Below are 17,018 nucleotides of genomic sequence, written 5' to 3' on the forward strand. Positions count from 1 at the left end.
TTGCTTTGCATGTACTCGAATCCAATTCCTATGCCCTCTCCCTGACTTTGAGATCAGATTTTGTTGCTGTTATTGTTTTATTTTATTTATTTTTTTATAATTTTTATTTTGATCATAGTTGCTTACATATTGTTGACAATAATATTTTAGGTACATATTAACATAATATCAGGGGGATTCCCATCACCAAATTATCCTCCCTACAGCTCCGTTCCCATTCTACCTCCCATATCCTCCTACCTCACCCCCCAGGTTGCTAGAATATGTGGTCCCCTCTGAGCCTAGCTTACTATTTAGTGGTCCTACACCTGTTTTGGTCTTGGTACCTCCCTTGTTTCCTCCTCTAATTGGGAGGCGGGACTAGATAGTTCAAGTTATGTGGTTTTGTTTAAAGAAGAGAAAAGTGATAAACTGGGGTAAAAATCAAATACGCCGAAAATGGGTGGATTCCTTCTAGAGGCTCTCATCATCGGTTTGAGAGACAAAGGGGAGAAAGAAGGTGAAACACCCCAACAGTACACGAGGAAGTGTCAAATGAAATATCCCGTGAGCACTCCAACAATAAAGATAAGCACCGCATAAAAGCCATGGTCTTGAGATAAAAAGCATGGCAGAGCACCTAAAGAAAGAAAAGAACAGAAGAAAAAAATAAAAAAATAAATATAAATGGAGACAACAACTTCAATAACCATACCAAAACAAAGAAATCTACAAAACCTAGATAGATTAAAAAAAAATAGAAAAAAAAAAGAAAAAATTGTTTTGTGCTTTTTTTCCCCCTTCTGCACAGGCACAGTAAATATTGGGGTCATTCGGAAAGGAATTCCCTTGGCCTAAGAGATACAGAATTTCTCCACTCTTGGAGTATATTGTCAAGGGATTAACTATAGACTGTTTAGGTTCATTTACTCTCCCCTCGGTGCTTTCGTGGTGTTTGGAAGACTTCTGCTCTGTCCTGGGTGATAAAATAAGACTGAGATCAGATTTTTAAATGAAGACTATGCTCTTGCTGTTATCCACCATAATAGATAACTGCCATGAGAGGTTAGGATAATTTGAAACCACAAAATGACTATTCAAGGTCAATAGTTGACAAATAGTAACAAACAGCTTCTTTACAGTTGAGGCTCCTTGGTACTTTTGGTAGATAAGTGGACAAGATTAACATTTTAATGCAATACAGAGAAAGATGAAAAGGTAGCTTTGTATGGGGAAAACAAGAAATAAATAATTCAAGATATTTACTTGGTAAGAATGATTAAAGAAAGTAGAAGAAGCTGTTTTCCTATTTGTTTCCTAATTTTTCTTGGGGGGGGGAGGGTTTGGGCTATATCTAATGGTTCTCAGGGCTTATGTTTTTCTCTGTGCTCAGGGATCACTCCTCTCAGGGATCAAAGCAACATATGGGGTTCCAGAGATGGAACGCAAGCACCCTTCCCACTGTACTATTTTCCTTCACTCTGATTATTTCCTGTTTAAGAGAGAAAGGGGGAAACAAAAAATAGTTTGAGAGTTATTTCTCCTTTTCTCTGGTCATTCCTTTCTTTACAGAAAAAGAATTTTTTTGTTTGGCTTTCAAGTTGGTCTTGTCATGCAAGAAGTGTACTCTAATTCATATTTTCTCCTAACTTTCTTTTGGGGATAAGCACTTTGGTTTTCTACTGTTGATTATTTCAAAGACATCTATATGCTAATACATTTATGCTAATTATTTTCATGTTTTCCCCTTAGGCTTTGCTTTATGTCATCCACCAGGGAGGATCATCTCTCATAAAAACTTTCAAATTTGATTTCGGAAATTATTCAGAAAAATTTAAACCTTGCTATCTCCCAGTGCAGGAAACAATATGCTCTGGAGATTCCTATAATTCAAAGAAAATGGACTGGGATCACATTCAGGTTATCATGCTACCAATTCTCTTAAGAAGGATGGTCAGGTACATAAAACATTTATCATTGTGACATTGAAAAGTTGCAAGAGTAATTAAAATAAGAATCTTATTAGAGGTTTATGGAAATCACTGAATGACCATTTTGTTCCAGAGGATAGAAGTGCTCTTTCAATCTCTACATAGTCAGAGGTGTGTTAATTGCCTCTGTTGCTATAAATATCATATTTTGATTATGCATCATTATTCCTTAACAGAATGTATAAAAAAAGTTAATGTGCTTTCAGCTTTTTGTTACAAAGAATCCATATAAAGTTCATAATTGATCTTGAAAAAAGGTTGTCATTTTAAGAAATAGGAGAAATTAGCCAATTAGCCTGTCTTAAAAATGTTTATCCAGACATCTCTTGATGATAACTAAGGCTAAATAAAAATGTTAGCTCAACATATTAAAAATGAAATTGGGCCAGAGAGATAGCATGCAGAAGGACGGTGGTTCAAATCCCGGCATCCTATATGATCTCCCAAGCCTGCCAGGAGCGATTTCTGAGCGTAGAGCCAGGAGTAACCCCTGAGTGCTGCCTGGTGTGATCCAAAAAACAAACAAACAAACAAAAATGAAATTACTTTGTATGCACTTTTACGTCTCCTTTTGGGTAGGGGTTGAAGTCCCTTTATTCTCAAGAACTTTAGGAGTCCAAAAAAAAAAAATCCCATTTTATACTCTGCTCTAGTCTGTATTTAAGAAAAGCAGGGGATCAGATGTTCTATAGTTCCACAGTCATACTTAAGGTTTCTAAGAGTGTGTTTCCCCCTCTCAATCTATTCCTTTCTCCACCATTAATAGCAGCACCTAATTATGTTTCTATCTTAAATAATTTCCTTTTTAACTATCAACAGCGACTTCATTCTGCAAATAATGCTACTCAGCTGCTACTGTGTCTTCTTTGGGCTCCTTTTACTGCCCTTTCTCTAGGAGAATTCCTTCTCAGCCTTCCTTTTCACTAAAAAAAAGTGTCTTCCAAAAGGAGGCCTTAGGAGTAAATTAGACACTCTTTCAGACTGACATATAGCTCAGAGTAAGCTGAACTATGACCATGAAGCCAAGTGCCCAGACCACATGTACTATGATTGTCCACTAGCATTTCAATACTTACAGAACTCATTTTGGAACAGGAAACGTTATTGTTGGGTATACATTCACTACAGTGGTTAGAAAAAAATAAATGTTATCCAATGAAGGTAAAATAGCATTTTGATGGAACTTACTCGTGTTTTGTACGTTGTTGAAGAACAATGACAACAAAAACAAAAAAACCCGCAGCAGTATTTATGTGCTAATCTTTTCCAATTTATTATTTTTGTTCATTCTACCTATTTGCTTTAATAATAACAAGAGAGCTACATTTTTTTCTTTTTTACAGTTGATGTTGAGAGAATTTACATTCCATTTTAATGCCACCCATTTAAGAAAACAAAACAAATCAAAACAAAGCAAAAACTTTACCTCCTTACTCTTCTCTAACATAATTCAGAGATAATTCAAAGAGGAAAGCAAGTTGTATGCAATTAAGCTATAAAATTTAGCAGGTATAGGTGAACCATACAACCCCCCGTATTTTTGCTTTGTGAGTATTATTCTTCTCACAAACTAAATACCACATGGACAGGAAAGACAGCTATCAACTATGGCTCATTCATAGCTCCAGGAAGAGTATACAGTTTGTGAACTTTGAGCACATGTTGTATGGGCACAAAATTTATTTCCACTCAACCCCAGAAATGTTATGAGAGCAGAGAGGGAGCACATTCCTGGGACCTAAAATGCTCCTGGAGTATCGGTAATTAAATACATGGGTTTGGAATAGATGGGTCTATTATTTTGTTAGTAATAATACTTTCAGGAATAATCTTATACTATTAATGTGATATTAATGGTTGTGCGAAAGGTTGGGAATTTTTTCTTATGGAGAACTTGGGTAATAGAATCTTAAAAATGGACAGACCCTGCATGTTCTTTCTGCAAGAAAAACGGCACCTACAAAATAAAGCTGTAAAAGGCTTGAGCTTTGAATGTGATTCACTGGAGGCCTCGAACACCACTACCAAATTTTTATTTTTGTTATGGCTAAGATACAGTATACGGTGAAAAAAATAAATCCATCCTATTGTATTGCTTAATCAAAACCATGTCAAATATTTGGGAAAAATAAAATATTCAGTTAGAATCTAGAGAGTTGTGAGAGTTGCACATGCATAGAAAAGCACCGAGAGATGAATTAATGAGTTGGCGTTTGTTTGTTTGTTTGTTTGGGATTTCTTTGCTTGTCTTTTGGGCACTGATATTAGAAAAAGCTGTTTTGTGATCATCTTCCTGGGTTACAAATTGTGATGGCCTTGCTGATTAGAAGGTACAATTGGATCTACCTGAATCTTGAGGTATAGAATTGATCCAAATGAAAGCAGTTTATAGGAAAAGCTTTCTTGATGCTTGAAAAGCCTTAGGGACCTACCAGCTCTCTTCACAGAGCCAAAACATAAAATGAAAGCACCCAATGTCTAGGCCATTAAAAAGTTTCAGCCTTGCTACTACACAAGTGAAGAATAAATAGGCTTATGTTTGCCTCCAAAGTACATGGCTCCTCACAGACATGAAAGTCAGAAGATAATTAAACCTTTGAAGGGCTAGCATGGAATGTGCCATTCGGTATTGAAAAGTCAGTACTTTGCCTCCGAAAGACCATGCAATGTATTTGCTAACAAAAGATTCTTACTTCATAAAAGTCACCTGTAAAGTAAAAAGAGACACCTTTTTTCTTTGTTTTTAAAATGTTTCTAATCACAAAGGAACTTTATTGAAAACACCGTTTTATGGTTTTTTTTTTTTTGTTTTGTTTTGGTTTGGGTTGGTTTTGGGGTCACACCCTGCAGCGCTCAGGTATTACTCCTAACTCCAGGAGCTCAGAAATCGCTCCTGACAGGCTCAGGGACCATATGGGATGCCAGGAATAGAATCAGGGTCCGTCCTGTGTTGGCCGCATGCAAGGCAAATGCCCTATCACTGTACTATCACTCCGTCCCTAAAAACACAGATATTAAAACAATAACATATTTATCTTTTATTAATGTTCACTTTCTGTGCTAGGAATCTTCCTTTTTCAGGAAGCTGTTCTCTCAAAAACAAAATATGGACAAACCACTGGTTTGTTTCATGATTAATAAATAGCATTAATTACCTTTCACAATGCATCGCTATAGTAGAAGTTAAACAAATAGGAATTAAAAGCACCTATTCTTTAGAATAGAGCAATGTTTCCTTTGATTCATTTCCATTCTGTCATTCTTCAGTGATGCTGGTGTAAATGTTGTTCAGAGGAGCAATATTTGGGATTGTTCACAGCCACAAGTGAGAGAACAACGTGGGAGAGATTTTCATTTATTCGACTGACTTTTCTCTTATCTATTGGTCTTGCTTGCCAGACTGTCTGTCGGTCTCTGGAAAGCAAAGTCAATAAAAATGATTAGAGCTGGCATCTCACAATTGTACACCCTTAAACCATGAAGCAGTAATGCTGTGCAGGAAATATTTTTCTGACCTTTTCAAATTGCATCCAACTGTCTTGGGAATTTCTCAGTGACTAGAGGTAATAAGGTTCAATCCGTTTTACTGGCTGACTTCAAATTTAGTTCCTCGGAATCTCTAACTTATCTATTGTTTGCATCTTGGCTTTGGCCCCCCATTCAACAGAGAAATTCATGCATCTAATTGTTTTTCAGCTCTTTTGTTTTAGATTTCTGAACACACACACACACACACACACACACACACACACACACACACACACACTGAAATTAGCAAAATGTGACAAGTCCCTCTCCTATTGCCATTTCAAAAACAAAATTTTAACATGGGGGAAGATTTTGGGCTTGTTTTCTTTGGGAAGTTCTGGTTGAATTTAAATTGGTTTTAGATTTTATCTCATTATGACATCTTCATTTTTACCTATGTGATCTCTGTAATCTTCTCATTACCTGAAACGTTTCCAACTTAACTGTGTCACAGGCATTCTTTTGAATATTAGAGGCAAAAAAAAAAGTATGTGAATTTATTTTGTGTTGAAATTACTTCAATTTTTTAGTGAGTCCAAATATGCTGGACACACTGCTCCAGCGAGGATAGGAGTCACCCAAGTGTGACTAGCTAAAAAGCAGCTGGCAGCCTTCTTTACTGTGTGCCTTGAAGGAGAACCAAAAACAGAAGCTCAGGACACATTTCTTGACCTCATGAAAGTGCTGTATGTCAGGAAGCCTTGACAAGAGGCTAAAAAGCTTGTTTTACTTTTCATACGTAAAGCCAGTCCATGCTGAATGTGATTCTGGGGAGATAGTTCTGTATTCTCTTTTGTAAGACAAACAAATTCAGTACATTCTCTGTCTTCTTACATTACCTTTGTTCTTGCTGCAGAGGTGATTAGAATCTTGGCTGGAAGTTCCTGAGGTCAGTGGAGCTTGGAAGTGTCTTTTTGCTGTGCCTCTGTTCATGGGCAAACAGCCATCAGGAGGAGGAAATCTTTCAGAAGTTGCTCTTGTAAAAATCTGCCTTTGCTTGTGCAAAACAGTTAAGTTTGATCACTATAAGAGATTTGATTTTATGAAACTAAGATTCTTTTACAGGGCTGTAGAAAAGTAAAGCAGGTCAGGCACTCATTTTCCATGTGGTAGATCCAGGTTTGATTCTCAGTACCACATATGGATCCCAAGCATTGCCAGGATTGATCCCTGAGCACAGAGATAGTAATAAGGCTTGGACAATGCTGGGTGTGGTGCTTCCCTGTCCCCCAAAAGACAAAAAAAATGACATCATTTCAAATAACTTTATTATCAAAATAGATTTAGTGAGGAAAGGGGGAAAGGAGGGGATAAAAAAGCAGACATTTTAAATTCACAGTTTAAATTCCCTAAAGGAGACCAAGTATGCATATGTCCAAGTTATCTTCATAAATAAGATCTCTTCTATTAAAATGTAGTGGTTTGGATCAAACTTAAAAGGAAACATTGGTTCAGAGTTGTGACTCAGTGGCTCAGCAATTGCTTCACATGTTGGTGATTTTACATTTGATCTTTGATACCACAGTGGGAGAAACAACATATATATGTGATTGTTTTTTGTAGTTGAAAAACATTTGAGGGCATATACCTAGCAGTGCTCGTGACATATTCTTGGCTCTGTGCTCAGAGATCAATCCATGTAGGGCTCAGAGGACCATGTGGGGTGCTAAGGATTGAAGTCAGGTCAACTGTGTGCAAGGAAAGTCTTTCCCTATATTTGAAAGTTAACCCATCTGATAATAGGGCTACAATCCTGATAGTCTTCTTATAAATACTGGGTATTTTGTTTAGCTGAGAAGAAGCATTTTGGCAGTTTTAGAAAACCAGCTTTATTCAATATTTACAATGCCATGAAGTGTTTTTATCACTAGTTGGGAAACAGTTTTGGGTCAGGTTTTGGTCTGGTTCATCAATCTGCAGTACACATGATGGATTGCAAATTATTGGAAGACATATAATAGGTAGGGTTGAGAATTATAATTTGGGAATAGAATGCAACAGCTCCCAAGTCAAATAAATTCGCATCTACGTGAAGATCTTGAATTTTTCCAAATTGGGTACTCAGCTATTCCTAGGAATAGGAACAATTTTAGAGCAGAGTAGTTTACCAGCTTGCACAGTTCATTGTATACTTAGTGCCCACTCTCGTGTATTTCCTAGATACATCAACTTTCCTTCCTAGGGACCTGTAAATAAAATCACAATGTTTAGTTAGTCATCCCCTCACACCACTCCCTCAAATACATTGCAAATGTAAAGTGATTTGCAAGTGGAGAAGAAAGGAATGAGGCAGAGTCAGATTTTTCTTTCTAAAGGGTAATTTTGTTTTGCATTGCTGGGCATTCTTAGAGCATGGGGACTGGCTGGGAATCTCCTCAAGAAATTCTGGGTAGTAAGGCACAAAGAAAAGAAAACCCTAGTTACTATTAGCATTGCTGTGAATATGAAGAATTGCTATGGGTAGCTGTTTTTAATGGCAGTGTATCCTAGACAATTCATGGAAAGCAACGTTGTCTTCGGGGGACCCTGTAATACAGGCACAAATCTCTTCATTGACTAGTCAGCAGTGAGGCTTCTAGGGCTTGTCACTGAGTATGTAAGTAGCAGGGTATTGGAGAGAAAATGTGTTTTATGTGGCAAGGAAGAAAACAACTCATTTGTCATTCTTAGAGGATTTTGATATGGCCTCTACTTCCTTCTCTCCTTTCTGCTTTCTCTTTTCTTCTTACTTTGCTTGTCTTTGTCCTTTTTCTTTTCTCCAAGAGAGAATGATGAGGCCAAACAGTTAAAGCTCTGTCTTTCTGTGTCTTCTTGAGTGGGACAATGATTCTTCTCCCCTTATAATAGAGTTTCTTTCAGCAGAGTTCCTTATTTAGTTATTTCGAAAGTAATAATGGACGAGAGTTCTGGCTGGTCATAAGGTCATTTTTATTCTGTTAAAATAATAACAGGCGAAAGAAGATGGTGATTATGTGCTGTCCTCACAAGCTTGCATTCAGCTCTGCCTAATCTATTTTTTGTTTGTATTATGGAATTACCAGGGTAAAAGAAGAATGGGTTGGAGTAAGACACTGTTCAAGGTAATTCTTTGGATAATGAAAGAAAAATGATGGCTATAAATATGGGGTTTTAATATCTGGATATGTAGGAAAATAAGTTTCTCCCTAAATATACACAAAGCCATTTTTCTTCCTTTGCTTCACATATCAATATTACAAAAAATAAAATTTCTCCATTGCCAAAGCTGGGTGGTTGTGGCTTGTAATCAATGGGCATATTGATGCATAAGAATTCAATTTCACTCTTCTGGTGATGCTTCACATACTTCAATTTGTTTCTCACTGAAGGGGTTTTGTTATTTATTTTAGGTAAACTGGGCTTCTTATGTTGCCACAGCATCACTTAGTCTCTGAAACCAAGGCCAGCAACCTGATGGGTCCTCAAACAGAAAATTATTTCAAATCTAAGCAGAATAGGAACAATTCAAAACCTCCATCAACCCTGTTTATTGCAAATACATCAGTTCTGAGTGATGTTTTGAAATCTCACATGTAATAAATATCTACTTTTTAAAAAGTTCAGTAGAATAACAATAAAAAAGGAGCATGACATTAGATAAAAATATAATTTCAATAGTTTCTCCCTGTTTCATACACACACATCCATACACCTTCTTTGAGTCTGGCCTCTTCCATATGCTTGTGAATTCACAGAAGCTTTACATTTTGCACAAAACCCACTTACTATACTCCTATTTCTGTTACTAGAGAGAAACTCAAAATAACACAAACAAATGAACAACAAAAGAAACATTCAACTTTCCTGGAACAATCAGCTACATTTAATTCATTTTTAATACTTTGCTTTCCATGATTGTGAAAGGGGAAAGAAATGACAGCATCAGCTTTGAATCTTTAGACTTAGTAGTGAGCACCTGCCTGTGTTTCTGAGATAGAAAGTAACCTTTCCATTTTGTCAGGTTGCAGCAGTATTTATTTTTCCTTAATTGGAACCCCACTGATACCTTGTGGGATTTCCTTTTCTTGGCAAGGCAATATATCCATATAGACATAGAGCACAGCCACTCTAGTCTATCATATTATTATAGCCAGAAATAGAAGAAGTGGGAACAAAACTTAACTTACACTGAGCAAATGGAGTTTCTACACTGCCTTCTTATAATATAGAGATTCATCATTTACTTTTCCAGTGTTTTATCTTCAGAATTTAAGTAATATCAAAAACCCAAATTAAATGCATTTAGTTGTAGTGATTCTTCATTGCCTCGCTTTGAGAAGTAAGAAGATGACTGATGAAAATTATTGGATATCATGCAATATCAGTGTGAACAGATAACACAGAAGGGTGGGGCATTCCATTCAAATGTTATTGTATTATCATTTTGCTGGTTGGTGACTAAATGCAATAAGATCAAATTTATGAAACTGCCTGGCAATTCTTAACTTTATTTAAATTAAGTTAACAAGAATGAAATAAATCAATCAGTGAATCGCCTTTTCTTAACTTCTTGTATAAATACAGGATTGGATTTGTTGCCTTGAGAAGGCCACTCCATTTTCTTTTTTTTTTTATGGTTTCAGCATTCGCATTCACTTCTTTCTTGTGCTACTTTTATTTTTGTCACTGGAGTTCATGAAGACTTAATCATCAGTCCTCTAATTTTCCAGGGGAAAAATGTTGATTTATTGAACTGGTTACAAAAAAAAAAAAAGGAAAAGAAGAAGATCAATCTGACATTGTAGGTTAATAGCAGGGAACAAAACACATTCATAATTAGAAAAGAAAAGGACTTTCCTTGTTCATTCCAGTTCATAATAAAAAAAAAAGCCCCTCACCAAAGTGTCTTAGAAAATAATGCATTCAGACTGAGTCGAATTACTGGCTAGCAGATTCTATTTATCTGTAGCTTAAAAAGCAGCTGCGTTTTTATAAAAAGCAATGAATGTGGCAGTCCTACTTAAAGGTAGAAGAAAAAGAACACCCCTTGTTTTGTAATAAGGGGATTTTCAATTTAAAAGAGAGAGCAAGCCTGTTGTGTGAAGTAGGGTTATTACATTCACTGTATTCTATCTCACCCACCAGGAGACTAATAATGAAGGGCTGGGGAAGGAGGCCAGTGCTACCAGGGTTATCTCAAAGCCTCAGATGCTGGATAAGTCGGAGGAGGCAGAATCGCTTTGGGATGACATTCAGAAAGGCTGGCGGGATTATTTGGAAGAGAAAAGCCTGCCTGTTCTTTTCCAAGGTAAACAGTTTATTTCATCTGTCAGCTTCAATTTTTAGTAAGAAATTGTTTATATGAAGATATCTATAAAGTTTTCCTTAAAAAATATCTTTTTAGGTGTATTCCCTCAGTTCTGTCCACTGATGAATTCTTAGCATCTTGCCTTAGACAAAGGCTGTGCTTGGAACCCCACCACCCCTAAAACCATGCTTTGAAGGATCTGCCATGCTCACTTTTAATCACGGAAAGAAATTACCCACATGGAGTCAGCAGAAAATGAGAAAGTGGAACTCGTGCTGAGAATAATTCCAGCAAGTGCCAAGGGTCTAGTTGAGGAATGACTTCATGAGGTGAATATCTTTAGTTTGTACTTAGGGTTTGGTTAGTGTATAATCATTTCTCTTTTAGGACACGGTGACTATTCTAAGTGTATTCTGTAACGAAAGAGTGCTCTGCGCATTTGTCACAACGTTGACAGGTTGAATGTTAGTCTAGTCCTTGTTTTTATTTACTGTGACGAATTTTACATTTGTAAATATGCCACAAATGAATGTAGGTTGAAAAGGTTCTCTAAGCCAATGACTCTTAATGACTGTCTGCATTTGTGTGCATTTCTGTGAGTGTGTCTCCAGCAATATCTGTCTCTGTGTACCTCTGTGCCTGTGTTCTGTCTTCTCTGTTGTATCCATAGGTGGGTGGGCTGGCCAGCTAACGGGCTCTGAGATGTGGTCCAAGGCTTTCATTTGGGTTTGGACCAGGAAAAAAGGAATGTGTCACATCATGATTAATGGTCAATCTGAATTTTCAGTTTTTATGAATGGAGAAGCAGGAGGAGGCAATGAGCTCAGTGATGAGACTAACCTTTTCCCTATAGGAAGAGCATAATTCAAATTAAACATGGCTTTCAGTGTAAAATTAGTTTGAAGGCTTTTGTTGTTGTTGTTACTTATTTAATTCCTTCCTATCCATGCTGCCCCTGAGATTAGATTCACCGCCAATAGCCCCTGCATCTATGTTTTATTTTCCAAACACTTCAGAAACCGAGAAATGTTTAAATGATTCAATTTTTATTATTTACAGGTAAAATCTTCTCTAAAACATATCATTTCATTGGCCCTAAACTAATGTCCTACATCAGACTCCCAAGCAATAAACTAATTCATGATCTACTAAAAATAATATAGCTAATGAGGAGGGAGAGGGCAAGCGATTTTTTTTTAAGTTTAAGCACTTTCTGCCAGTTTCGCTGGTTGAGAGAACCCCAGAGGAAGAATGGCAACAAAAACCTCTCAAGTGTGCCCTTAGCTCTCTGGTTTCTCATATAAATGAGCCACAGAATCACCATGCCAACCTGCAGCAACTTTGGCTCCAACCAAGCATGTGTCAGGACACTTTTAAGCAACCCTCTGTACTCATTGGTCAGAGCGCACAGCCTGAACTTGTAGAAAAAACCCACTGTCCAGGGAAATTCGAGGCTGCTTGCTCATTTGTGCACACGCTGCCTTAGTTGGCATCATTGCGGGTTGATTAGGAGTTGATCCACTTTCTGGAGTGTGATGGTTTCTGAGAAATGGGAAAGGATTAAAAAGCCTCAGAGGCAGGACTTTGGTTTTCACAAGGAAGCTAGGAGGTCACTTTCATTTCTTCCGGAAGGATGGTGAGGTGTTGCGAAGGTGAGGCAGCTGGAGAGATTTGTTGTGAAGGAGGTGAGGCAGCTGGGGTAGAGGTGGGGTGAGGGAGCTGGAAGGTGGCGGCAGATGAGCAGCTGTGTTTATTTGAATACATATCATTTAACCCTCACCTAAAAACAAATTGGAGAGGTTTGGGAGTGCATTAATCTGGACCCAATTAAGCATGTCTTTCTCCTACAAAAGTGCAACCTGAGATTAATGAATATAAACTAGAGTTTCAGATGCAGTGCTCAAATCATTTGCATGTTTCATGCATGATAATTGAATTTCTGTATGCACTTCCTTTCACTTAACTATTTCCAGTCTCCTCCCCATGATTCGCCTAGACCAAGATTTCATTATAGCAGTGTCTAGGTGGAAATAGCTGGCAGGACCTTACTTCTAACGAGAAATTCAAGTTCATGGTGTTTTCTGTTTTATTTATTTTAATTTAAAAACTAGTTTCTCTCTTTCAAAGAAAAACATAGTGTTGGTATGTTTTGGAGTCCATCAGTACCTTTTCAAAGTTTAATTTTGAAAGATTAGAAACATTTATAGGAACTTTTGGCATTGAATTTGTAGTGGTATTAGAAAATTCTATTATCATGGGGCCACTCTCAAGTATCTTATTTATTACAGGATCAATGTTACTTTAATTCAGTATAAAGAATGTACCTGGGCTCTGGACCTTAAATTGCTGAAGGAACTCAGGGCACCATTTTATTGTCTTTGGCATCATAGCTATTTGCTTCTGTACATGGGGTGGGGACATACTGTCAGTCACCATTAAGGATTGCACTTGAGTGGTTAGCACTTAAAGTTCTCTAGAAAACTATAGGGTTTGCCCCTGTTTTCTTCCTTTCTTTTGTAGTTTAAGTGTAGACCGCCTACTGCAAGGAGATCCCACTTCACCGCTCAGTTGAAAACTTTATCGGGAAGAAGTTGAAGTGGCTTGCAATAATGCCCCTGGTTTCAGCTTGTATCAGTGATTTGTCTGTCTTCTGTCTTTCCTCATGTGTTTCCAAGTCCAGTGTCAAAGTGTTGAGCTTTTCTCCAGGAATTCTCCCCAGTGTCCTTTGTTTTAAGTGAATTCAATGGTTGAGTGTTGCTGAGTGCCTCCTAGTCTTGTTTTCTGGTCTTTGTAGCTAAGAATGTCGTTGAAGGATAAAATCTTGTTAATTTGTGATGTCACAATTTAAGTGTGCTTCCTGTCACTTATGTGTAGTTTAAAATGTTTCTTAATGTAGCATGAAATGATTGGTTAGCTTTGAAATGGTTGTGAAGTCATGTGAAGAAAATAAGTTTTCATCCGACCGAGATAAATTCACTCTAGTGCTTTATGGCTTTTTATTCCTATGTGATAGTAATAAAGTCTCATGTAGGGATGGAAGCCATGAAATACATTGTGAAAAATCATCAACTAAGAAGGGGCCATCAGTATAGAAAAATTTTAGCCTGTGGAGCTGTGAATGTGATGGAGAAATGATTTAGTGTATAGATTTGCTGCATATGTGGTGTTTCTTTGGTTTCTTTAGATTTTGACAGCAAAGAAATCTAGGTTTACAGTTGATTCATCTTCGTAATCATTGAATTACATGCACATTTTGGGTTTGCATGTTTCACTTATCATACATTTTTCTCTACCTTTTATTAACAAACATGCTCTAGGAGAATTATTCATAGTTCACCAGTCAGGTAGGCAGCACTCGGTCCTCCTGTGTCTTCTTTCTCCCTGTGGTCTTTCTTCTGAATCAAAGAAGAAAGAGTCAAATCAGACCTGACTTCTTGGAAATGTGGTCCAGATTGCTCTACTCCCAAGCTCCAAACAGGTATTCATTGGGGTAGCAAGACAAGTACCTCCTCAGATTCAAGAATGCACTGAGAGTTGTCTTTCACCTAAAAGTGTAGTGCAGTAGAGAAACACTTGGTGGTTAAGAAAGGATGACATTAGAATGAAGTGGGTTCCAGTTTCTCTACCACTTTTCTGTTACCTGGACAAGTTATTAACATGCTGTGATCCTAAGAAAAGGAAAAAAATACCTTGTAAAAATATTTTCTCAGAAAAAAAATGGAGTAATGTATATATGCCTATAAAGCTTGTTTATAAGTGTAATGAACTATTAGTTTCTCTCCCTTTCTCTCTTCCCTCTCTGTTCCTTTTTATCCTCTCTCATCCCTTCCTCTCTCCTCTCAAGGTTAGTCTAAAAACAGCACCTTTGAGAAAGAAAAGAGTTCTTCAAGGACGTCTAGTTGCACCTCCTTCTCATATGTGGCTACAAAGCCTAGGGTGGATCAATGGCTTATCTTTATTTAACTGTTTAAATATTGATAATTAAGCTGTATTCAGTTTTTACTGTTTTGTGTACACTTGTTTCTATTTTCTTGTTTTTATATTGACTGTTGACTTCTGCTCATTTTGAACTGATTTTCTGTTAATTTTTAAGAAAATTCAATAAAAAATTATTTTGTTATCTTTTGCCTCTCTATTTCCTCCACACCATGCAATTTTAGCCTGTCCTTTGAAAATGTTGAGGCTGACAAAAAAAGATCATTTATGTCCTTTTCTTAGAAAATACCCAGCAGTAGAACTAAAAAAACTATATTCTCTGTACTTTCGTATCATTGATGTTTGGAGAAAACTTGTCAACTTAGTTGTAATTCCTATGCTAGTTTAACTTAAAAACATATAAATGACATTTTGACTTTATCACTAAAATATACTGGATATTATTTTACATAGAAAAAGACTTTTAAAAGTACACAAATATGGACTAAAAATAGATATGTATAAGTGTATTACTATTACTATAAAAATTACAAATCCCATAACACTATTTCCATATTTCTGTTAAACAAATTTTTTCTTTTCAACAAATTCAAATACTATAAATTTGTTCTTAAGAATCCCATGGTTGTGCTTGTTTTAGCAGCACATATACTAAAATTGGAATGATACAGAGAAGATTAGTGTGGCCCCTGCACAAGGATGACATGCAAATTTGTGAAGCGTTCTATAAAAAAAAAAAAGAATCCCATGGTTATTTTGATAATCTAGATCCCAATAATGTTTCTGAATTCAGTACATATTTAGTTCATTCACATCTTAATGAATAAATAAATAGGGAGATAAGGATAGAGGGAGAGGGGAATTAAGTAAAAAAAAGTCATATAAGGGCACGGAAATATAGCACAGTGGTGTTTGCCTTGCAAGCAGCCGATCCAGGACCTAAGGTGATTGGTTTGAATCCCGATGTCCCATATGTTCCCCCATGCCTGCCAGGAGTTATTTCTGAGCAGACAGCCAGGAGTAACCCCTGAGCACTGCCGGGTGTGCCCCCCCCAAAAAAAAGTCATATAAAATATTAGAACTATTTTGTGGTTAGGAGGATGACACACTTATAAATAATTAAAGGCTTTCTCTCAAAATGAACACATTTAAGTTTATAGTAATATAACTAGGCTATCCAAAACAAACTAGTGTGGATAACATTGAAAAAAATTACCAAAATTCTAGGGAATTGTAAGGAAAGTTTCCTAGAATCAGGGTAAGTAGAAAATGAAATAGAAAAAAAGTATCAGAATTTAAAACATACAAAATAATTTTCATAAATAAGAGTTAAGGATTTACAAACTATCAAAATTTTATACAAAGCTCAATTATGTGATTCTTGGGATTTTCCCCAATATACAAATGTTCTACCCAGGAGAACATATTTACTTCAAAATATCTTCACAAGTGCCATTAGAAGCAGATAGTAGATGTTAATGGACATACTTAGATTAATTAGTTGCTGCTGAGTCTCTGTGGGCTGCAATTAGCTATTACTCATGTGGGACAGGTTGAGTCTAAGCTGCCAGCATGCCTGTGATTTCAAAGATGGCCATGAATTATCCCAGTTTCCATAACTTTATTGGCCCTATATAAAAACTCCAATATTTGCCATCACTTGACGGCAATTTTCTGAAAAAGTGTTACATTCAAGAAGGACTGAGAATCCTGAGAGCTCTGAATATTGAATCTAAATATTGAATCACCAGAATCTTAGCTTCTCTGAATTCCTGGCTGACAATAAATCTCACAATACATTCTCATGTAAAGTACATAGAAATACTTTGACCAGTTTGAAGAAGGCTGCAGTAAAAACCGAATCCATAAGTGATCAAATATCATGGCAAAAACAGTGAACCTGAGCATCAGAATAAAAGATAGTATGAATAAATAGACTACAGACTTCACCTTATTTCTTTCCCAAGTCCTAGTCCTCATTAAAAGATTTACCTCTTCAGAGGTTTCATCAACCACATACTCTTACTAGAGAATAATATTCGTGGATATGGGCTTGGGCAGTTTCAGAAGAAATTTATATTATTTTATATATTCAAATCCCAAAATGGAACTTAGAGTTCAGTAGTAATGACATTTCCCAAAGTGTCCATTTCAGTTAGGCCTGGCCCAGCCTTTATTATTACTGATCTTATTCTTATAACTGTTCTCTATTATTAGACTGTTCTTTGATTTGAAATGCCTATGTCAATGAGTAAATGGAATGCAGTTTGAGAATGACTCATGATTAGAGGACATGTCACAAACCTTTTATAGGAAAA

The 17,018-nt window shown here is 36.5% G+C and overlaps 1 long non-coding RNA gene and 1 other non-coding gene across 2 annotated transcripts in view; both read left to right on the top strand.

Annotated features, from left to right (window-relative positions):
- The window catches only part of LOC126021979 (uncharacterized), a 38,281-nt gene extending 23,407 nt beyond the window's left edge, over positions 1–14,874 (top strand). Inside the window, exons 2-4 of the long non-coding RNA XR_007500258.1 lie at positions 10,602–10,764; positions 10,861–11,093; positions 14,082–14,874. This is a non-coding gene — a long non-coding RNA (uncharacterized LOC126021979). The remainder of the gene's footprint in view (positions 1–10,601; positions 10,765–10,860; positions 11,094–14,081) is intronic.
- Positions 14,875–15,327: 453 nt separating this feature from the next.
- On the top strand, positions 15,328–15,434 carry LOC126023623 (U6 spliceosomal RNA). Its single transcript, XR_007500731.1, has one exon. It is a non-coding gene; the product is annotated as a U6 spliceosomal RNA (small nuclear RNA).
- The last annotated feature ends 1,584 nt before the right edge of the window (positions 15,435–17,018 follow it).

This window comes from Suncus etruscus, chromosome 11, assembly GCF_024139225.1.
Source record: "Suncus etruscus isolate mSunEtr1 chromosome 11, mSunEtr1.pri.cur, whole genome shotgun sequence".
Taxonomy (NCBI): Eukaryota; Metazoa; Chordata; class Mammalia; order Eulipotyphla; family Soricidae; genus Suncus; species Suncus etruscus.